Here is a 25,487-nt window from a genome sequence, read left to right on the forward strand (position 1 = left end):
CCCTATCGAGGAAACAGAACATTACCAAACACGTGTATTATGAGTGTTTTCCCCTATGTTAGGTACTAAAACGCCAAAATGCATACAAAGTAGCCAACATGAAGAAACAGAACAAATTTATTAGAAAATAAAATATTGTGAGTGTTTTTGTGCTTGTTAGGTACCAAAACGCTTAAGTGCATGCAAAGCACGCTATATGGAAAAAATAAAGAACATTCTTTTGAATGTTTTATTTTTTCTGCTTACGTACTAAAACGTTAAAATGCATGCAAAACGCCATTCAAGAGGCAAGTAGAACAACATTACGAACTTGTGTGTTTTAAGCGTTTTCCATCTTGTTAGGTACAAAGACGACAAAATGCATGCAAAATATCCTATTTGGGGTAATAAAACGATTTTACCAGAAACGTGTCATTTGGGTGTTTTTTTTTTCTTTTTTAACATGAAAACGCTGATAAGAATGGAAAACACTATACATGGGAAAATAAAACATTATCAAAAACGTGTCTTTTGCGTGTTTTTGAGGTTATTACGTACCAAATCTCTAAAACGCTCCAAAACAATCTTTATGGAGGAACAGAACATTACCAAAAACGGGTGTTTTGAGTGTTTTCGATCTTGAAAGGTACCAAAACGCCAAAATGCATGCAAATTACCCGATATTTTGAAATAAAGCGATATTAACAGAAAAGTTTATTAAGAGTGTTTTTTGAGCTTGTTATTTACCAAAACGATAATGTGTATGCAAAGCACCCTATTTGAGAAAAGCAAACTTATTGTTGTTATCTTATTATTATTATTATTATTATTATTATTATTATTATTATTATTATCTTATTGAGAAACCTAACAACATTACCGAAAACGTGTGTGTGTTTAGTATTTTCCAGCTGGTTAGATACTAGAACGACATTTACAGAAAACGTGCCATTTGGATGTTTTTGAGCATATTAAGCACCAAAACTCTAAAACGCATGAAAAATACTCTACATGGGAAAACAAAATAACATTATCATCGTGTGTATTTTGAGGGTTATCTTCTTATGTACCAAAACGCTAAAACGCGCGAATATTTATATATATGGAGAAACAGAATAATTTTACCAAAAACCTACTGTGAGTGTTTTTCTTTGTGTTTAGGTACCAAAACCCCAAAATGCATACAAAGCACTCATACAAATTGCTTTATATGCATTTTGGATACAAAAACGTGCGTTATGATTTTTTTTAAGCTCGTAACATACCAAAAAAGTTAAAACATGCGAAACGCTCTTTATGGAGAAACAGAGCAACGTTGCCAAAAACGTGTTTTGAGTTTTTTCTTCTTTTTTTTCCAACATGCTGGGTACCAAAATAACAAAACACATGCAAAGCATCCTATTTGAGGTAACGAAACGGCATTCCCAGAGATGTGTCATTTCTGTGTTTTTTGAGCATATTAGCAACAAAAAAAAAGCTATAAAAACATTGAAAACACTCTTTATCAAAAACACGCCTTTTGAGTGTTTTTGAGCTTCTTCCGAACATAAAGGTTAAAACAGTGTAACACTGTTTATAGAGAAACAGAACAACATTACCAAAAAAATGTGTTTCTTCATTGTTTTTGGGCTTCTTAGGTAACAAAACACCAAAGCCCATGATAATCACCCGATATGGGGAAACGAAACGATATTAGCAGAAACGTGTGTTATAATTGTTTTTCAACTTCTTCAGTAACAAAACGCTAAAAACACGTGAATATCACTATATTGAGAAACAGAACAGCATCATCAAAAACTTGTATTATGAATGCTTTTCTCAATGTTAGAAACCAAAATGCTAAAATGCATATAAAGCACCCTATAAGAAGAAACAGAATAATATTACAAAAATGTGTATTATGAGTGTTTTTACCAAAACGCTAAAGTGCATGCAAACTCCCAATAAGGCAAAAACAAATAACAATAACAAAAACGTGTCTTTTCAACGTTTTTCAGCTTCTTAGTACCAAAACGCGAAAACGCATACAAAACGTTGTTTATGGAGAACCAGAAGTACATAACCGAGAATTTGTCTTTTCATTGTTTTCCAACTTGTTGGGTACCGAAACGTGAAAATGCATGCAAAGCACCCTATTTGGGTAGCGAATCGACATCACCAGAAACGTGTAATTTGTGTGATTTGAGCATATTAGGCACGAAAACGCTAGAAAGCAAAGGGAAACAAAGCAACATTATCAACAACGTGTCTTTTAAGAAATCTTAAGCTTCTTACGTACCAAAACGCTAAAACATATGTAAAACACCCTTTAAGGTGAAACAAAACTATATTAAGAAAAACGTGTGTTTTGAGAGTTTTGAGCTATTTAGGTAACAAACGCCAAAATGCATCCAAAGTATCCGTTACTGGGAAACGAAACGATATTAACAGAAACGTGTGTTATAAGTGTTTTTCAACATTATTGATACCAAAACACTAAATTACGTGAATCGCTCTCTATATGGAAAAATAGAACAACATTACCAAAGACGTGTATTATGAGTGTTTTCGCCATGTTACGTACTAAAACGTCAAATGCAGACAAGCACCCTATATGACAAAAAAAAAAAAAAAAGATTACTAAAATGGTGTATTATGAGTGTTATTAAGATTGTTAGGTACCAAAACGCCAAAATGCACGCAAATTACCCTATATTTGAATAGCAAACAACAATACCAAAAACATCTTTTCAGTAGTTCCAGCTTATTAGATACCAACCCTCCAAAATATATACAAATCACCCTATCCGGGGTTAGAACACGACATTCCCAGAAACGTGTCAAAAGGGTGTTTTTTGAGGATATTAGGCAACAAACGGTAAAAAAGGAAGAAAAAACATTCATTACAAAATATCAAAACTGTGTATTTTGTGTTTTTTTTTTACTTTAAGCTTCTTACGTACCAAAACGCTAAAACACGTGTTAAATACCCTTTACAGAGAAACTGAACAACATTACCAAAAACGTATGATTTGTGTGTTTTCCAGATTGTTAGGTTTAGGTATTAAAATGCCAAAATGAATGATTTGATATATCTAAAGGAAACGATATTAACAGAAACGTGTATTATGAGCGTTTTTTTAGCTTCTTATGTACCAAAACGCTAAAACACATGAATAGGAATCTATAAGGAGAAACAGAACAACATTATATATATAAAAAAAAAAAAAACATTTATTATGGGTGATTTTCTCTATGTTAAGTGCTAAAACGCCAAAATGCATACAAAACACCCTACATAAAGAAATCAGAACATTATCTAAAACGTATATTATAAGTGTTTTGAGCTTGTTATTTACCAAAACGCTAAAAGTGCATACAAAAAATCCTTCATGGAGAAAGAAAAAAGTTGCAAAAAAAGACCATATTGAGTGTTATTGAGCTTCTTAGCTATCAAAACTGCAAAATGAATGAAATCACCATTTTAGTAGCCGAACGAGATTACCAAAAAAATAACAGCTCTTTTTGAGTGTTTTTGAAAATCTTATGTACCAAAAAGCTCTATATTGAAAAAGAAAACAACATAACCAAAAACATGTATTTTTAGTGTTTTTCAGCTTCTTACGTACCCTTTATAGAGAAACAGAAAAAAAACATTGCATAAAACGTGTTTATTGAGTGTTTTGAGCTTCTTATCTACCAAAACTGCAAAATGCATGCAAAGCACGGAGCGACATTACCAGAAAGATATTTTTGAGTGTTTTTGAGCTTCTTATGTATCAAAACGCTAAAGCGCGTGGAAAGCACGTTTTATGGGGATACATTACAAAAAAAAAAAAAGTGTGATTTGAGCGACTTCCAACTTGTTAGGAACCAAAACGTGAAATTCAATGAAAATATCACGATATTGGATAAAAAAAAAAAAGGATATTGAAAGAGTATTATGAGTATTTTAAGCTTCTTAGGTAAAAAAAAAAAAAAAAAAAACGTCAATAGCACACTATATCTAGAAACAAAACAACATTACTAAAAACGTCTTTTATATGTTTTTGAGCTTCTTAGGTGCTAAATCACCAAAGTGCATGCAAAGCACCCTGTATGGAAAAAAAAAAAAAATAAAATATATATATATATATATATATATATATATATATATATATATATATATATATATATATATATATATATATATATATATATATATATATATATATATATATATATATATATATATATATATATATATATATATATATATATATATATATATATATATATATATATATATATATACGAGTATATATATATATATATATATATATATATATATATATATATATATATATATATATATATATATATATATACATATATATATATATATATATATACGAGTATATATATATATATATATATATATATATATATATATATATATATATATATATATATATATATATATATATATATATATATATATATATATATATATATATATATATGTTAAAAAAATGTGTCGAGTGTTTTTCAGCTTACGTACTAAAACGGTAAAACGCATGGAAAACACTGTTTGTGGAGAAAAAAAAATACAAACAATGTGTATTATCAGCGTAATAAGTAGTAAAACGCCAAAATGCATGCAGAGCGCCCTATATGAAGTAACGAAACGACATTTCCAAAAACGTGTCATTTAGGTTTTTTTTTTTTTTAGGGTATTAGGCACCAAAACGCTAAAAAAAAAAACATCGAAAATACCCTATATAGGAAAACGAAACAACTTCAACAAAAACGTGTCCTTTGTGTGCTCTTGAGCTTCTTACGTACCAAAACGATAACAATTTATGAAAAAAAAACAGAACAATATTAGCAAAAAACGTGTGTTTGAGTGTTTTTGAGCTTGTTAGATAACTAATCGCCAAAATGCATGCAAAGTTTCAGATATGGGGAAAAGAAAAGATATTATCGCTGTTTTTCAGCTTCTTATGTAACGAAACGGTAAAACACGTAAATAGCATTCTATATGAAGAAACAGAGCATCATTACGAAAAACGTGTATTATGGGTGCTTTTCCCCATGTTAGGGACCAAAACGCCAAAATACATATAAAGCACCCAATGTGAAGAAACAGAACGACATGATTACAAACATGTATTATGAATATTTTTGAGTTTGTTAGTTATCAAAACGCCAAAGTACATGCAAAGCATCCTATAGAAGAAGAGAGAGAGAGAAAAAAAAAACATTACCAAAAACATATCTTTTGAGTTTTTTCAGCTTCGTACGTACCGAAACTCTAAAAGTGATGCAAAACGCACTTTACTGAGAAATAGAAGATTAACAAAAACGTGTGTTTTAAGTGTTTTTAAGTTAGTTAGGTACCAAAACGACAAAATGCATGTAGAATACCTTGTCTGGAGTAACTAAAAGATAGTACCTGCAACGTGCCATTTGGGAATTTTCGAGCAAATTAGGCAACAAAAAGCTAAAAAGCATGGAAATAGCTCTATATGAGAAAAGAAAACATTGTCAAAAACGTTTCTTTTTAGTGTTTTTGAGCGTACAAAACGCTAAAATGTGAGCAAAGAAACATTTATGGGAAACTTTAGCAAAAAATTCTTATTTCAGTGTCTTTTAACTTGTTAGGTACTAGACCCCATATTGCATGCAAAGAACCCTATTTAAGGAAACGAAACGATATTAACAGAAACGTGTATTATGAGTGTTTTTATTTTTATTTTTTTATATACCAAAACGCTAAAACACGTGAATATTACTCTATATGAGAGAAAAAAAAAAAACTAACAAAACCAGTAGCAAAACCACCAGAAACTTGTCATTTAGGTGTTTTGAGCGTATTAGGCAGCAAAACGCTAAAAAAGCAAGGAAAACACCCTATATGGAAAAACAAGATAACATTAACAAAATCGAGTGTTTTTGAGCTTCTTACGTACCAAAACGATAAAAAGTGTCCAAAACAATATTAGCAAAAACGTATGTTCTGAGATATTTTTTTAGCTTGTTAGGTAACAAAACTCCAAAATGTATGCAAATACCCTATGTAAATGTAATGCAAATACCCTATATAGGTAAAAGAAACGATATTAACATAAAGGTGTATTATGTCTTTTTCAGCTTCATAGATACCAAAAGTCTGAAACACGTGAATAATACTATATTTGCAAAAACAAAACAACATTACCAAAAGCGTACTTTATGAGTTTTTTTTCCCCATGATAGGTACCAAAACGCCTAAAAGCATAGTGAACACCATACATAAAGAAACAGACCAACATTACGAAAAACTTGTATGCTGAGTGTTTTTGAGCTTGTTAGATACAAAAACACCAAAGTGCATGCAAGAGAACCTGTATAGGAAAAGCAATCAATATTAACAAAAACTTGTCTTTTAAGTGTTTTTCAGTTTCTTACGCACTAAAACTCTAAAACGCATGAAAAACACCCTTTATGGAGAAAGAGGACAACATTACTATAAACGCGTGTTTTGAGAGTTTTCCCGATCATTAGCTACCAAAACGCCAAAATGCAGACAGCACACTATTTGATGTAAAGAAATTATATTACCGGAAACGTGTCATTTGAGTGTTTTGACCATATTAGAAACCAACCCCACAAAAAAAAAAAAAGAACATGGAAAACACTCTATATAGGAAAAAAAAAAATAACATCGAAAACGTGTATTTTGAATGTCTTTGAGCTTCTTACGTACCGAATTTCTAAAAAGCGTGGAAAATATCCTTTATGGTGAAATAGAACATTACCAAAAATGTGTGTTTTGGGTGTTTTTGAGCTTGTTGGGTACGAAAACGCCATAATGCACACAAATTAACGGACATTGAGAAACGAAAAGTTATTAAGAAAAAATATTATTGAGTGTTTTTCAACATCTTATGTACGAAAACACTAAAACACATGAATATCACTCTATATGGAGAAAAAAAACATTAACCAAACAAATGGGTTTTTTCCTCATGTTAGGTACGACAATCTATACAGAATACCATATATAAAAAAAACAGAACAACATTACCAAAAAAGTATATTATAAGTGTTTTTGAGCTTCTTAGGTAATAAAATACTGAAACACGTGATTAGCACATCCATTTAGGCGTTTTGGTTTCTAAAAAGCTGGAAAACGCTTAAATCATACGTTTGTGGTAATGTCTCCCGATAAACGCTATTGTGCACGCGTTTTAGCATTTTGGAACGTAAGAAGCTCAAAAAACTCAAAAGATACCATTTTGATAATGTTGTTTTGATTTTTATATAGTGTCTTCCATGCTCTTTAGAGTTTTGGTGCCTAACGCTGAAAAGCCCCGAAATAATTTTTTTTTTTTTTCTGGGAATGTCGTCTCTTTACCCTATAGAGGGTGAAATGGATGAATTTTTGCATATTGGTACGTAATAAGCTGAAAAACATTCAAAATACACGTTTTTTGGCAATATTATTCTGTTTCTCCATGAAGTTTCTTTTCTATGCATTATAGTGTTTTGGTACGTAAAAAGCTGAAAACACTCACAAGACACGTTTTTTGTTTGTTTCTCCAGTATAGCTTACTTTGCATGCATTTTGGCGTTTTCGAAAACACTACTAATACATGTTTTTGTACCCTATATGAGGAAAGGAAACGCAATTTCCAGAAAAGTGCCTTTTGAATGTTTATTGGCGTGCTAGGCACTAAAACGCTAAAAAGCATGGAAAGCACCCTATAAAGGAAAACAAAACAACCAAAAACGTCTGTTTTCAGTGTTTTTGAGTTTCTTACCTAACGAAACGCTAAATCGCATGAAAAAAAAAAAAAAAACATGGAGAAATAATATTATCAAAAACAAATATTTCGAGTGTTTTTCCGTTAGTTAAGTAGAAAAACGCCAAAATGCATATATAATATCTTAAATGGGAAAATGTGTACTATTGGTGTTTTTTTTTTTTTAACTTATTAGGTACGAAGTCGCTAAAATGCATGAATAACACTCTATATGAAATAACATTACCAAAAACGTATATTTTCAGTGTTTTCACATTGTTATGAATGAAAACGCCATAATGCATGTAAAGCCCCCTATTTGGGGAAAGGAAACGAGATTTCAGAAACGTGTCTAAAATGTGTTCTTCAGCGTGTTAGGCACAAAAATGCTAAAAAGCATACAAATCACCTGATATGGGAATACAAAACAACATTAAGAAAACGTTTATTTTGAGTGTCCTACGTACCAAAACGATAAAAAAAAACATCTTTTATGGAGAAACAGAATAACATTACCAAAAACAAGTATTTTTAATGTTTTATAAGATTGTTACGTAAAAAAACGCCTAAATGGATCGAAAATACCCTATATGGGAAAAATCAAAAGACATTACGAGAAACGTGTATTATGAGTGTTTTTTGACCTTCTTAGTATCAAAAGGGTAAAACGCATGAATAACGCTCTATATGGAGAAAAAGAACAATATTGCAAAAAAAAAAAAAAACGTGCATTTTTAGTGTTATGACATTGTTAGTTACCAAAAAGCCAAAATGTATGCAAAGACCCCATATATAGATATATGAAACGACATTAAAAACGCATGAAAATACCCTATATGGAGAAACAGAATACATTTACCCAAAACGTGTATTTTGAGTGTCTTTGAGCTTATTATGTACAAAATCGCCTATCATCAAACAAAACACCCTGCATATGGAAATGAAAGAACATTACGAGAAACGTTTGTTATGTTTTTTTTTATTATTACTCTCTTAAGTACCAAATTAGTAAAAACCTACAATAGTGCTCTGAAGAAAAAGAACAAACTTACCAAAAACGTGTATTTTTTTACATTGATAATTACCAAAATGTCAACATGCATGTAAAGCAACCTATATGAAGAAATGAAACGAAATCACTAGAAACTTGTCTTTTGTTATTTTTTGAGCGTGTTAGGCACCAAATCAGTAAGAAGCAACGAAATCACTCTATAGGGGAATACAAAACTACTAAAACGTCTCTTTAGAGTGTTTTTTTTAGGTTTTTATTAACTAAAATGTCAAAATACATGCAAACACCCTGTTAGGTACCAAAGCACCAAAAAGAGCCTATATGAGAAAATGAAAGGACATGACAAAAAACGTATATTATGAGTTTTTTTTTCAGCTTCTTAGGTACCAAAACGCTAAAATAAATGAGAAGCACACCTTATGGAGAAAGATAAAAACATTACCAAAATCGTGTAATTTGAATGTTTTTTTTTCACATTGTCAGGTAGCAAAACACCATAATGCTTGCTCGCTATACGAGAAAATTAAACAACAATGTAAGAAATGTGTTTTTATGTGTTTTTCAGCGTGTTAGGCACGAAAACGCTAAATAGCATGAAAAGCACTTTATATAGAAATGCAAAATAACATTACTAAAAGCATGTCTTTTAAGTGTTTTAAACTTTTTACGTTCCAAAACGCTAAAACACGTGCAACAAACACGAATAACCCTACCAAATAGAAAAAAACATTACCAAAAACGTGTATTTTGAGTCTTTTTCAGTCTGTTACGTACATCAACTTAAAAATGCATGTAAAGCACCCTGTATGTGGAAACGATATGACATTACGAGAAACGTGCATTATCAGTTTTGAGTCTCTTAGGTACCAAACACTAAACCGCCTGAATGAAAATTGAATATATCCTATATCTCTTAATGGAGAAACAGAACATCACCAAAAATGTGTTTTTTTAGTGTTTTTTTTTTTTTACCTTATTATGTACCAAAACGTAAAAAAAAACATACGAAGCATCCTATATGGGGAAATAGAAAGACATTAGGAGAAAAAAGTTTTGTTAGTGTTTTTGAGCTTCCTAAATACCAAAACGCTAAAACGCATGAATAGCACCCTATATAGAGAAAAGGAACAACATTAGCTAAAACCTTTATTTTGAGCGTTTTTCACATTATGAAGCAAAACATCATAATGCATGCAGATCCCTATATGAAGAAGCAAAATTATATTACAGGAAACGTGTCTTTTGAGTGTTTACTTGAGTGTTAGGAATCAAAATGCTAAAAAGCATTGAAAGCACCCTATTTGGCAATATAAAATAACATTACCAAGAAAGTATCTTTAGAGTGTTTTTGACCATCTTACGTCCAAAATCGCTGAAACGCATGCAAAACAACCTTTATGGAGAAACAGAATAACATTACCAAAAACTTGTATTTTGATTGTTTTTGTGCATCCTACATAGAGAAAACAAAGGACATTACGAGAAAAGTGTATTATGAGAGATTTTGAGCTTTTTAGGTACCAAGACTCAAAAACACATGATTAGCACTTTATATGGAAAAACAACTCTACCGAAAACTTTTACTTAAACTCTTTTTCATATTGTTAAGTACGAAAGACAAAATGCATTGGAAGCCCCCTTTATCGGGAAACGAAACGACATTATCATCAACGTGCCTTTTGAGTGTTTTTCAACGTGTTAGACACCAGAACGGTAAAAAGCATGGAAAGCACTCTATAAAGGAATACAAAACAACATTACTAAAAACGTGTTTTATAGGTTCTTATGTACAGAAACGCTAAAATCCATGCAAAACACCCTTTATGGAGAAGCGAAATAAATATTTCGTTGATAAATTACATTCAAAACAGTTAGGGAACATCCTTTACAGAAGAAAAAGATCGCAGAAGAATGATCCTAAATGGATGACTGAGGTTAAAACACTACATAGGGCGAAGGAGAAGTATATATGAGATTAAAGACAGGGGAAGTGGTTTTAAGGCCATAATATAATGAATTAGAAAAGTCAGGAGTTTAACAAGGAAAGCTAAAAGTAGTTATGAATTAAAGGTAGCCAGCCAAGCGAAGATAGACCTCAAGGGATTTTATCAGGCATATAAGACGAAGAATAGAGAAACAATAGTTCCTTAAAGACAGCAGAATGAGACCTGATTAGTTGTTGAGAGGAGATTAGTAAAATTGTGAGCGAGTATTTTTTAATTGTCTTTGCCCAGGAAAACATGCAGGATTTGCCGAATAGTGAGAAGATATTTAGAGTAGAAGAGGATGAGAAGCTGACAGATATTACCATAACTAAAAGAGATAGTGGAACAGGAGATAGATAAGTTGAAAAGTTCAAGTCACCAGGACCAGATGAAATATATTCCACAGTATTTAAGGAAAGGAAAAAGGTTATAAGTAATCTGTTAGTTTCTGTCCTTACGAAATCACTTTAGTCATGTGAGGTATCGGTAATTTGGAGGCAGGCGAATATAGTACCTACGTTTAAGAAAGGAGATAAAACTTTAACGTCTAACCTGTCAGCTTAACTTCTGTTGAATGTAAAATAATGGAATCAATAATAGCGAAGAACATTTCAGAGCATTTAGACAAACATAACTCAGTTACAGCACGGCTTCTGGAATGGGGAGTCTTACCTCAGAAACTTGGTAAGTTTATACAGTAAAGTTTACAAGGCGGCAGATAATGGTGATAGTTATGGCATCCTATATCAGGACTTTAGTAAAGCGTTTGAGAAGGTACCCCATCAGAGGCTACTGAGAAATGTTAGGGCGCACGAGAGAGATGAGGTGTTTAGACTGATAAGGTCATGGCTAAGCGTCAGGCGAGTGTTGTAATAAACGTCTCTAAATCGGAGTGGGGGTCAAGTAATTAGTGGGGTGACAAAGGGATTATTAGTATTAGGGCCGATGTTGTTTGTAATATATGTCAATGGCTTGGATAGTGGAATTAGTAGTGTTGTTAGTAAATTTGCGGATGACACGAGAATATGTAGATTAATTAGGTCAGAATCGCATACCATCGCCTTGCAGGCAGATTTGAATAGGTTGAACGAATGGACGGACAGATGGCAAATGCAGTTTAATGTCAACAAATGCAAAGCACTTAGCGTAAGTAGAAGAAACCCACACAGTAGTTACACAATGAACAACCACGTTCTGGTAGGTTCAGGGTAAGTAAAAGATTTGAGATTTAAGGTTATATCTGAACTCCGTCTAAGAAAGCAATGGAAAGAGGCCAGAAACAAAGCAAATAGTGTATTATGATTCATTTTCAGGAGTGCTAAAAGTAGAAATCCAGAAGTAATATTAAAGTTACATTTGGCGCTGGTCAGACTTCATCTAGACTACGCTGTCCAATTCTGGTCACCACATCACAGGAAGGATAAAGGTCTATTAGAATCAGTATAAAGGAAAATGACTAAAAGGATATAGGGGATGAGGAGTATTCCTTACGAAGCGATATTCAAGCTGCTGAATTTACATTCTTTAAAGAGACGTAGGTTAAGAGTGGACCTAATAGAAGTCTTTTAGTGGTATATGGGTTATAATAAAGGGAACATAAGGAAAATTCTTAGAATCTGTAAATATGATAGAATAGGAAAAACGGGTTCAAGCATAAAAACTTGATGTTCAAAAAGGAGACAGGAAGGAATTGGTTCTCAAATAGAGTAGTAGATGATTGGAACGGACGTAGTAATCAAGCTGTTAGTGCTGAGGCATTTGGGAACAGTAAGAGAAAATTACACATTTATGGGTGGGGATGATAGGTGGAAATAGGTAGGCATATTTCATACAAGTACTGCCACTTGTAGGCCAGATGCCTTCTTGCAGATTTACTTATTTCTTATGTTCTTATGTTCTTATTACCAAAAGCGTGTATTTTCAGTGTTTTACAGCTATTACGTGAAAAAAAAATGCTAAAATACATGCAAAGCACCCTATATGAAGAAAAAGAGCGACATTACGAGAAACGTGCATTATGAGTGTTTTTGAGATTCTTAAGTACCAAAACGCTGAAACTCATGAATAACTCTTAATTGAGATACAGAACAACCTTATCAAATGCGTGTATTTTGAGTGTTTTTCAAATTCTTAGTTACCAAAACCCCAAATTGCATGCAAAACTAGCTTTATGTGGAAAAAAAAAAAAAGACATTACCAGAAGAGTGTCTTTTGAGTGTTTTTGAGCGTGTTAGGCAATAAAGCACTAAAAAGCTTGGCAATCACATTCCATGGGAATAAAACCAAATTTTACCAAGAACTTGCCTTTAAGTGTTTTTGAGCTCCTTACATATTGAAACGCTAAAACGCATGCAAAACACCCTTTATGGGGAAACAGAAAAAACATTACCAAAGCATGTATTTTGAGTGTTTTTGATCATGTTACCTATAAAAACGCTTAAATACATGCAAAGAACCCTATATTTGGGAAACGAAAGGACATTATGAGAAACGTGTATTATGAGTGTTTTTAAGTTCTTTAAGTACCAAAAAGCTAAAACCCACAAATAACACTCTTTATAGAGAAAAAATAAATAAATAAAAAATAGCAATTTTTTTTGTTTTTTTTTTGTTATTCATCTTCATAGCTACCAAGATGCCAAAATTCTGGCAAAACTCAGGGAAATTATGTGGAAAAAAGAACATTATCAAAAAAGTTAATAATAGATTTTTTTTCGGACTGTTATGTACCAAACCCTAAAGAGCATGCAAAGCCACTATATATGGAAATTAAACGACTTTACAAGAAACCTGTCTTTTGAGTGTTTTTTTAGCATGTTAGGCACCAGAACGATAAATACCATTGAAGTCACTCAATATGTGAATCCAAAACAAAATTACTGAAAACATGTCTTCTCAGTGTTTTACGTGGAAAAACGCTAAAACGGATGCAAACCAACCAATACGAAAAAATAGAAAAACATCACCAAAAAGGTATATTTTGAGTGTTTTTGAACTTGTTACCTACAAAAAACGCCTATATGGGGAAATTACACGACTTTACCAGAAACCTGTCTTTTGAGTGTTTTTCAGCAATTTCAACAATATTACTGAAAACGTGCCTTTTCAGTGATTTACGTAGAAAAACGCTAAAACTGATGTAAACCAATATGAAGAATAGAATAACATTACCAAAAAGATATATTTTGATGTGTTTTTGAGCTTGTTACCAACAAAAAATGAAAAAAAAATGGATGGAAACCACTTTATATTGGCAAAGTTTCACAAGAACCACAAGGTAAAAAACTCAAAAACTCGTGTACATAAAGAAGTTTCTTACATACCAAAAAGTTGAAACTCATGAATAACACTTTTAATTTTGAAACAGAAATACCTTACCAAATGTGTGTATTAGAAAAGTTTCTTACATACCAAAATGCTGAAACTCATAAACAACACTTTTAATTAAGAAATAGAACAACCTTACTAAATGCCTGTGTTTTGAGTTTTTTCACATTCTTAGTTACCAAAACCCCAAATTCCATGCAAAACTAGCTTTATGTGTTAGGCAATAAAGCACTAAAAAGCAGGGCAATCACATTACATGGGAATAAAAACAACTTTTGCCAAGAACATGCCTTTAAGTGTTTTTGAGCTCATTACATACCAGAACGGTAAAACGCATGCAAAACACCTTTTATGGAGAAACCGAATAAAATTACCAAAAACATATGTTTTGACAGTTTCTGATCATGTTATCTATAAAAACGCTTAAATACATGCAAAGAACCTTATGTTTGCAAAACGAAAGGACATTACGAGAAATGAGTATTATAAGAGTTTTTTAAAGTTCCTTAAGTACCAAAAAGCTAAAACCCACAAATAACACTCTTTATTTAGAAAAAAAAAGTAAGAAAATAGAAAAAAAGGATTTTTTATTTTTTTTTTTTTGTTATTCATCTTCATAGGTACCGAGATGCCAAAATTCTTGGAAAATTCAGGGCTATTATATGATAAAAGAAAATTATCAAAAAAGTTAATTTTAGCTTTTTTTTCGGACTGTTATGTACCAAACCCTGAAGTGCATCCAAAAACTCCTATATGAGGAAATTAAACGACCTTAACAGAAATCTGTTTTTTGAGTGTTTTTCAGCACCAAAACGATAAAAAAATAAGGAACTCACTCTATATGAGAATCCAAAAAAAAATTTTTTGATAACTTGTCTTTGCAGTGTTTTACGTAGAAAAACGCTAAAACAGATGCAAACCAACCAATATCAAGAAATAGAAAAACATTACCAAAAAGATATATTTTGAGTGTTTTTGAGCTTGTTACCTACAAAAAAACGCGAAAATTGATGCAAAGCACTCAATATTAGAAAACAAAAAGACTTTGCAAGAAAAGTGTATACTGAGTTTTTTTATAGTTCAAAAGATCGAAAAGGCAAAAAACACAAAAACTCGTGTATATGGAGAAGGTTCCTCGATACCAAAATGCTGAAACCCATGAATAACACTCTTAATTGAAAAACAGAACTACCTTACTAAATGCGTGTATTTTGAGTGCTTTTCATATTCTTAGTTACCAAAACCCCAAATTACATGCGAAACCACCTTTATGTGAGAAAAAATGACATTACGAGAAAAGTGTCTTTTAAGTGTTTTTGAGGGTGATAGGCTATAAAGCACTAAAAAGCAGGGCAATCATATTTCATTGGAATAACACCAATTTATACCAAAAACTTGCCTTTAAGTGTTTTTGAGCTCCTTATATACCAAACCGCTAAAATGCATGCAAAACAAACTTTATGGAGAAACAATAACATTACCAAAAAAATGTATTTTGAGTGTTTTTGATCATGTTATCTATAAAAAAGCTTGAATACATGCAAAGAACATTATGTTTGGGAAACAATAGGACATTACGAAAAACGTGTATTATGAGTGTTTTTTAAGTTCCTTAAGTACCAAAAAGCTAAAACCCACAAACAACACTTTATTTAGAAAAAAAAAAAAAATAAAAAAATAAAAAAAAAAGGAATTTTTTTTTTTTTGTTATTCATATTCAAAAGTACCGAGATACCAAAATTCTGGGAAATTTCAGGGCAATCATATGATAAAAGAATATTATAAAAAAAAAGTTAATTTCAGCTTTTTTTCGGACTGTTATGTACTAAACCCTAAAGTGCATGCAAAGCCTCCTATATGAGGAAATTAAACGACCTTACCAGAAATCTGTGTTTTGAGTGTTTTTTTAGCATGTTAGGCACTAAAACGATAAATAATATTGAACTCACTCTATATGGGAATCCAAAACAAAGTTACTGAAAACGTGTCTTCTCAGTGTTTTACGTAGAAAAACGGTAAAACGGATGCAAAGCAACCAATATCAAGAAATAGAAAAACGTTACTAAAAAGGAATATTTTGAGTGTTTTTGAGCTTGTTACCTACAAAAAAACGCAAAAATTCATGCAAAGCACTCTATATTGGGAAACAAAAGGACACTGCAAGAAAAGTGTATAATGAGTGTTTTATAGTTCAAAATAACCACAAGGCAAAAAACACAAAATTTCGTGTATATGGAGAGGTTTCCTAGATACAAAAATTCTAAAACTCATGTATAACACTCCTAATTGAGAAACAGAACAACTTTAATAAATGCGTGTATTTTTAGTGCTTTTCACATTTTTAGTTACCAAAATCCCAAATTGCATGCAAAAATAGATTTGTGGATTAAAAAAAAAAGACTTTACCAGAAAAGTGTCTTTTGAGTGTTTTTGAGCGTGATAGGCAATAAAGCACTAAAAAGGAGGGCAATCACATAATATTGGAGGAAAACGAATTTTTACCAAGAACTTGCCTTTAAGTCTTTTTGAGCTCCTTATATTCCAAAAACACTAAAACGCATGCAAAACACTCTTTATGGTGAAACAGAATAACATTAAGAAAAACATGTATTTTGAGTGTTTTTGATCATGTTACCAATAAAAACGCTTAAATACATGCATAGAATACTATTTTTGGGAAACGAAAGGAGATTACAAGAAACGTGTATTATGAGTGTTTTTAAGTTCATTAATTACCAAAAAGCTAAAAGGCACAAATAACACTCTTTATTGAGAAACAATAAATAAATAAAAAAAATACAATATTTTTTTTTTCTTATTCATCTTCACAGGTACCGAGATGCCAAAATTCGGGCAAAATTCAGGAAATTATGTGAAATAAGAACATTATCCAAAAAGTTAAATTTAGTTTTTTTTTTTTTCGGACTGCTATGTACCAAACCCCTAAACTGCATGCAAAGCCACCTATATGGAGAAATTAAACGTCTTTGCCAGAAAACGGTCTTATGAGTGTTTTTCAGCATGTAAGGAACCAACAAGATAAATAACATGGAAGTCAATCTATATGGGAATCCAAAAAAAAAAAATCCTAAAAACGTGTCTTTTCGGTGTTTTACGTGGAAAAACGCCAAAACGGATGCAAACCAACCAATATGAGGAAATAAAATAACATTACCAAAAAGATATATTTTGAGCGTTTTTGAAATTGTTACCTACAAAAAACGCGAAAATAAATGGAAAGCACTCTATATTCGGAAGCAAAAGGACATTACGAGGAACGTGTATAATGAGTGTTTTATAGTTTCACAAGAACTACAAGGCAAAAAACGCAAAAACTTGTGTACATAGAGAAGTTTCTTACATTCCAAAATGGTGAAACTCTGGAAGAACACTCTTAATTGAGAAACAGAACAATCTTACTAAATGCGTGTATTTTGAGTGCTTTTCACATCCTTAGTTACCAAAACCCCAAATTACATGCGAGCTATTACAACCAGCTTTATGTGGGAAAAAAATGACATTACCAGAAAAATGTCTTTTGTGTGTTTTTGAGCGTGTTAGGCAATAAAGCACTAAAAAGCAGGGCAATCACATTACATTGGAATAAAACCAATTTTTAAAAAGAACTTGTCTTTAAGTGTATTTGATTTCGTTATATACCAAAACACTAAAATGCATGCAAAATACACTTTATGGTGAAACAGAATAACATTACCAAAAACATGTATTTTGAGAGTTTTTGATCATGTTACCAAAAAAAACCGCTTAAATACATGCAAAGAACCACATTTTTGGGGAAATAAAAAGGACATTACGAGAAACGTGTATTTTGAGTGCTTTTAAATTCATTAAGTACGAAAAAGCTAAAAGCCACAAATTACACTCTTTATTGAGAAAAAAAATAAATAAAAAAATACGATATTTTTTTTTCATTCTTATTCATCTTCACATTTAACAAGGTGCCAAAATTCGGGCAGAGTTCAGGAAATTATATGAAATAAGAACATTATCAAAAAAGTTAAATTTAGCTTTTTTTTCGGACTGTTATGTACCAAACCCCTAAAGTGCATGCAAAACCACCTATATGGGGAAATTAAACGTCTTTGCCAGAAAACTGTCTTATGAGTGTTTTTCAGCATGTTAGGAACCAACACGATAAAACCCAAGGAAATCAATCTATATGAGAATTCAAAACAAAATTACTGAAAACGTGTCTTTTCGGTGTTTTACGTAGAAAACGCTAAAACGGATGCAAAATAACCAAAATGAAGATATAGAATAACATTACCAAAAAGTATATTTTGTGTGTTTTTGAAATTGTTACCTACCAAAAAAAATGACATTACCAAAAAAGTGTCTTTTTAGTGTTTTTGGGCGTGATATGCAACAAAGCACTAAAAAGCAGAACAATCACATTACATGGGAATAAAACCAACTTTTACAAAGAATTTTCCTTTAAGTGTTTTTTAACTCTTTACATACAGAATCGCTAAAACGCATGTAAAACACCCTTTATGGAGAAACAGAATAACATTACCAAAAACATGTATTTTGAGTGTTTTTGATCATGTAACCTATAAAAACGCTTAAATACATGTAAAGAACCCTATGTTTGTAAAACAAAACGACATTACTTAAGTTCCTTAAGTACCAAAAAGCTAAAACCCACAGATAACATTCTTTATATAGAGAAAATTTTTTTTTTTTTGTTATTGATCTTCATAGGTACCGAGATGACAAACTTCTGACAAAATTCATGGAAATTTTATAAAAAAAAATCATTATAAAAAAAATAATTTTAGCTTTTTTCCGGAGTTATGTACAAACCATGAAGTGCATGCAAATCCACCTATGTCGGGAAATTACACGACTTTACCAGAAACCTGTCTTTTGAGTGTTTTTCAGCAATTTCAACAATATTACTGAAAACGTGTCTTTTCAGTGATTTACGTAGAAAAACGCTAAAACGGATGTAAACCAACCAATATGAAGAAATAGAATAACATTACTAAAAAGATATATATATTTTGATGTGTTTTTGAGCTTGTTATCTACAAAAAATGTAAAAAAGGATGGAAAGCATTTTATATTGGCAAAGAAAAGGACATTACGAGAAACGTGTATGAGTGTTTTATAGTTTGACAAGAACCACAAGGTAAAAAACTCAAAAACTCGTGTACAAAAAGAAGTTTCTTACATACCAAAAAGCTGAAACTCTTTAATAACACTTTTAATTTTAAAAAAGAAATACCTTACCAAATGTGTGTATTAGAAAAGTTTCTTACATACCAAAATACTGAAACTCATGGATAACACTTTTAATTAAGAAATACAACCTTACTAAATGCCTGTGTTCTGAGTTTTTCCTCACATTCTTAGTTACCAAAACCCCAAATTCCATGCAAAATTAGCTTTATGTGGGAAAAAAAATGATATTACCAGAAAAGTGTCTTTTGAGTGTTTTTCAGCGTGTTAGCCAATAAAGCACTAAAAAGCAGGGCAATCACATTACATGGGAATAAAAACAACTTTTACCAAGAACTTGCCTTTAAGTGTTTTTGAGCTCATTACATACCAAAACGCTAAAACGCATGCAAAACTCCTTTTATGGAGCAACAGAATAACATTACCAAAAACATGTATTTTGAGTGTTTTTGATCATGTTATCTATAAAAACGATTAAATACATGCAAAGAACATTATGTTTGGGAAACAAAAGGACATTACGAGAAATGTGTATTATGAGTGTTTTTTTAAGTTCCTTAAGTACCAAAAAGCTAAAACCCACAAATAACACTCTTTATTTAGAAAATAAAATTTAAAAATTTAAAAAATAGGATTTTTTTTTTTTTTTGTTATTAATATTCATAGGTACCGAGATGCCAAAATTCTGTTAAAATTCAAGGCAATCATATAATGAAACAATATTATGAAAAAAGTTAATTTCAGCTTTTTTTTCGGACTGTTATGTACCAAACCCTAAAGTGCATGCAAAGCCTCCTATATGAGGAAATTAAACGACCTTACCATAAATCTGTGTTTTGAGTGTTTTTTAGCATGTTAGGCACCAAAACGATGAATAAAAAGGAACTCACTCTATGTGGGAATCCAAAACAAAGTTCCTGAAAACGTGTCTTCTTAATGTTTTACGTAGAAAAATGCTAAAACGGATCCAAAGCAACCAATTTCAAGAAATAGAAAAACGTTACTAAAAAGGTATATTTTGAGTGTTTTTCAACTTGTTACCTACAAAAAAGCGCGAAAATTGATGCAAAGCACTCTATATTGGGAAACAAAAGGACATTGGAAGAAAAGTGTATAATGAGTGTTTTATAGTTCAAAAGAACCATAAGGCAAAAAACGCAAAATCTCGTGTATATGGAGAGGTTTCTTAGATACAAAAATGCTAAAACTCATGTATAACACTTCTAATTCAGGAACAGAACAACCTTAATAAATGCGTGTATTTTGAGAGCTTTTCACATTCTTAGTTACCAAAATCCCAAATTGCATGCGAAAATAGATTTGTGGGAAAAAAAAAAATGACCTTACCAGAAAAGTGTCTTTTGAGTTTTTTTGAGCGTGATAAGCAATAAAGCACTAAAAAGGAGGGCAATCACATTACATTGGAGGAAAACGAATTTTTACCAAGAACTTGCCTTTAAGTGTTTTTGAGCTCCTTATATACCAAAACACTAAAGCGCATGCAAAACACTCTTTATGGTGAAATAGAATAATATTACGAAAAACATGTATTTTGAGTGTTTTTCATCATGTTACCAATAAAAACTCTTAATTACATGCAAAGAACACTATTTTTGGGAAACGAAAGAAGATTACGAGAAACGTGTATTATGAGTGCTTTTAAGTTCATTAATTACCAAAAAAGCTAAAAACCACAAATAACAGTCTTTATTGAGAAACAATAAATAAATAAAAAAAATACAATATATTTTTTTTCTTTCTTATTCATCTTCACAGGTACCGAGATGCCAAAATTCGGGCAAAATTCAGGATATTATGTGAAATAAGAACATTATCAAAAAAGTTAAATTTATCTTATTTTTTCTGACTGTTATGTACCAAACCCCTAAAGTGCATGCAAAGCCACCTCTATGGGGAAATTAAACGTCTTTTTCAGAAAACTGTCTTATGAGTGTTTTTCAGCATGTTAGAAACCAACACGATAAATAACATGGAAGGCAATCTATATGGGAATCCAAAACAAAATTACTAAAAACGTGTCTTTTCGGTGTTTTACGGAGAAAAACGCTAAAACGGATGCAAACCAACCAATATGAAAAAATAAAATAATATTAACAAAAAGGTATATTTTGAGTGTTTTTGAAATTGTTACCTACAAAAAACGCGAAAATGGATGGAAAGCACTCTATATTGGGAAGCAAAAGGACATTAGGAGAAACGTGTATAATGAGTGTTTTATAGTTTCACAAGAACTACAAGGCAAAAAACGCATAAACTCGTGTATATAGAGAAGTTTCTTACATTCCAAAATGCTGAAACTCTGGAACAACACTCTTAATTGAGAAACAGAATAATCTTACTAAATGCGTGTATTTTGAGTGCTTTTCACATCCTTAGTTACCAAAACCCCAAAATGCATGCGAAACCAGCTTTATGTGGGAAAAAAAATGACATTACCAGAAAAATATCTTTTGAGTGTTTTTGAGCGTGTTAGGCAATAAAGCACTAAAAAGCAGGGCAATCACATTACATTGGAATAAAACCAATTTTTAACAAGAACTTGCCTTTAAGCGTATTTGAGCTCCTTATATACCAAAACACAAAAATGCATGTAAAATACACTTTGTGGTGAAACAGAATAACATTACCAAAAACATGTATTTTGAGTGTTTTTTATCATGTTACCAATAAAAACGCTTAAATACATGCAAGGAACCCTATTTTTTGGGAAATGAAAGGACATTACGAGAAACGTGTATTATGAGTGCTTTTAAGTTCATTAAGTACGAAAAAGCTAAAAGCCACAAATTACAGTCTTTATTGAGAAAAAATAAATAAATAAAAAAATACGATATTTTTTTTTTCATTCTTATTCATCTTCACATGTAACAAGGTGCCAAAATTCCAGCAAAGTTCAGGAAATTATATGAAATAAGAACATTATCAAAAAAGTTAAATTTAGCTTTTTTTTCGGACTGTTATGTACCAAATCCCTAAAGAGTATGGAAAGCCACCTATATGGGGAAATTAAATGTCTTTGCCAGAAAACTGTGTTATGAGTGTTTTATTCAGCATGTTAGGAACCAATACGATAAAACCCAAAAAAGTCAATCTATATGAAAATCCAAAACAAAATTACTGAAAACGTGTCTTTTCGGTGTTTTACGTAGAAAACGCTAAAACGGATGCAAACCAACCAAAATGAAGAAATAGAATAACAAGAAATGGTAAGAACATTACCAAAAAGGTATATTTTGAGTGTTTTTGAAATTGTTAACTTCAAAAGACCAAGAAATGGTAATAACATTACCAAAAAGGTATATTTTGAGTGTTTTTGAAATTGTTACCTACAAAAAACGCGAAAATGGATGGAAAGCACTCTATATTGGGAAGCAGAAGGCACCAAAAAGCATGTTAGGCACCAAAACGATAAATAATATGAAAGTCACTCTATATGGAAATCCAAAAAAAAATTACTGGAAACATATCTTTTAAAAGATTTACGTAGAAAAACGCTAAAACGGATGCAAACCAACCAATATGAAGAAATAGAATAACATTACCAAAAAAGTATATTTTGTGTGTTTTTGAGCTTGTTACATAGAAAAAAAAGAGAAAATGAATGCAAAGCATTCTATATAAAGAAAAAAAAGGACATAACAAGAAACGTGTTTTATAGTTTCATCAGAATCACAAGGCAAAAAACGCAAAAACTCGACTGTATAGAGAAGTTTCAAAGATACCAAAATACTGAAACTCATGAATAACACTCTTCATAAAGAAACAGAACAACCTTACTAAATGCGTGTATTTTGAGAGTTTTTTTTACATTCTTAGTTACCAAAATCCCATATTCCATGCGAAACTACCTTTATGTGAGAAAAAAAATGACATTACCAGAAAAGAGTCTTTAAGTGTTTTTGAGCGTGTTAGGCAATAAAGCACTAAAAAGCAGGGCAATCATATTACATGGGAATAAAACCAACTTTTACGAAGAACTTGCCTTTTAGTGTTTTTAACACGCATTTAGTAAGGTTGTTCTGTTTTTCAATAAAGAGTGTTATTCACGAGTTTCAGCATTTTGGTATCTAGAAAACTTCTCCATATAACACGAGTTTTTGCGTGTTTTGCCTTGTGTTTTTTTTTTAACTATAAAACATTCATTATACACTTTTCTTGCAATGTCTCTTTGTTTCCCAATTTAGAGTGGTTTGTATCAATTTTTGCGTTTTTTTTTTTGTAGGTAACAAGCTCAAAAACACTCAAAATATACATTTTTGGTAATGTTTTTCTGCTTCTTGATATTGGTTGGTTTGCATCAGTTTTAGAGTTTTTCTACGTAAAACACTGAGAAGACAGGTTTTCGGTAATTTTCTTTTGAATTCCCACATAGAGTGAGTTCCTTATTATTTATCGTTTTGGTTCCTAACATGCTGAAAAACACTCAAAAGACAGATTTCTGGTAAGGTCTTTAATTTCCTCAAATGCGAGGCCTTGCATGTCTTTTGAGTGTTTTTGAACGTTACGCAATAAAGCACTAAAAGGAAGGGCAATCACATTACATGGGAATAAAAGCAAATTTTACCAAGAACTTGCCTTTAAGTGTTTTTGACCTCCTTACATACCAAAACGCTAAAACGCAGGCAAAATACATTTTATGGAGAAAAAGAATAATATTACCAAATACATGTATTTGGGTGTTTTTGATCATGATATCTATAAAAACGCTTAAATACATGCAAAGAACCTTATGTTTGGGAAACGAAAGTACATTACGAGAAACGTGTATTATGAGTGTCTTTTAAGTTCCTTCAGTACCTAAAAGCTAAAACCCACAAATCACACTCTTTATTTAGAAAAAAAAATAAAAAATAAAAAAATAAAACAATAGGATTTTTTTTTTTTGTTATTCATCCTTATAGGTACCGAGATGCCAAAATTCTGCCAAATTTCAGGGAATTTATGTGGAAAAAAGAACATTACCAAAAAAGTTATTTATAGCTTTTTTTTCCGGATTGTTATGTACCAAACCCTAAAGTACATGCAAAGCCACCTATACAGGGAAGTTAAACGACTTTACCAGAAACCTGTCTTTTTTAGTGTTTTTCAGCATGTTAGGCACCAAAACGATAAATAATATGGAAGTCAGTCAATATGTGAATCCAAAAGAAACTTACTGAAAACGTGTCTTTTCAGTGTTTTACGTAGAAAAACGCTAAAGCGGATGCAAACCAACCTATATGAAGAAATAGAATAACATTACCAAAAAGATATATTTTGAGTGTTTTTGAGCTTGTTACCTACAATAAAATGAAAAAAAAGAATGTAAAGCACTCTATACTAGGAAACAAAAGAACATTACGAGAAACGTGTATAATGAGTGTTTTATAGTTTTAAAAGAACTACAAGGCAATAAATGCAAAAACTCGTGTATATAGAAAAATTTCTTTCATACCAAAATGATGAAATGCATGAATAACACTTTTAATCGATAAACAGAACTATCTTACCAAATTGTGTATTTTGAGTGTTTTTCACATTCTTAGTTACGAAAATGCCAAATTACATGCTAAACTACCTTCATGCGGGAAAAAAAAAAAAAAAAATGACATTACCAAAAAAGTGTCTTTTTAATGTTTTTTGAGCGTGATATCCAACAAAACACTAAAAAGCAGAACAATTACATTACATGAGAAAAAAAACAACTTTTACGAAGAACTTGCCTTTAAGTGTTTTCTAACTCCTTACATACCAAATCGCTAAAACGCATGCAAAACACCCTTTATGGAGAAACAGAATAACATTACCAAAAACATGTATTTTGAGTGTTCATGTAAAGAACCCTATGTTTGTATAACAAAAGGACATTACGAATATCGTTTATTATGAGTTTTTTTAAGTTCCTTAAGTACCAAAAAGCTGAAACCCACAAATAACACTCTTTATAGAGAGAGAAAAAAAAAATTGTTATTCATCTTCATAGGTACCGAGATGCCAAAATTCTGGCAAAATTCATGGAAATAAAAAAAAAAATCATTATAAAAAAAATAATTTTAGCTTTTTCCGGAGTTATGTATAAACCTTGAAGTGCATGCAAATCCACCTATACGGGGAAATTACACGACTCTACCAGAAATTTGTCTTATGAGTGTTTTTCAGCAATTTCAACAATATTGCTGGAAAAGTGTCTTTTCAGTGATTTACGTAGAAAAACGCTAAAACGGATGTAAACCA

This window comes from Scylla paramamosain, chromosome 18 (genome assembly GCF_035594125.1).
Source record: "Scylla paramamosain isolate STU-SP2022 chromosome 18, ASM3559412v1, whole genome shotgun sequence".
Lineage (NCBI taxonomy): Eukaryota > Metazoa > Arthropoda > Malacostraca > Decapoda > Portunidae > Scylla > Scylla paramamosain.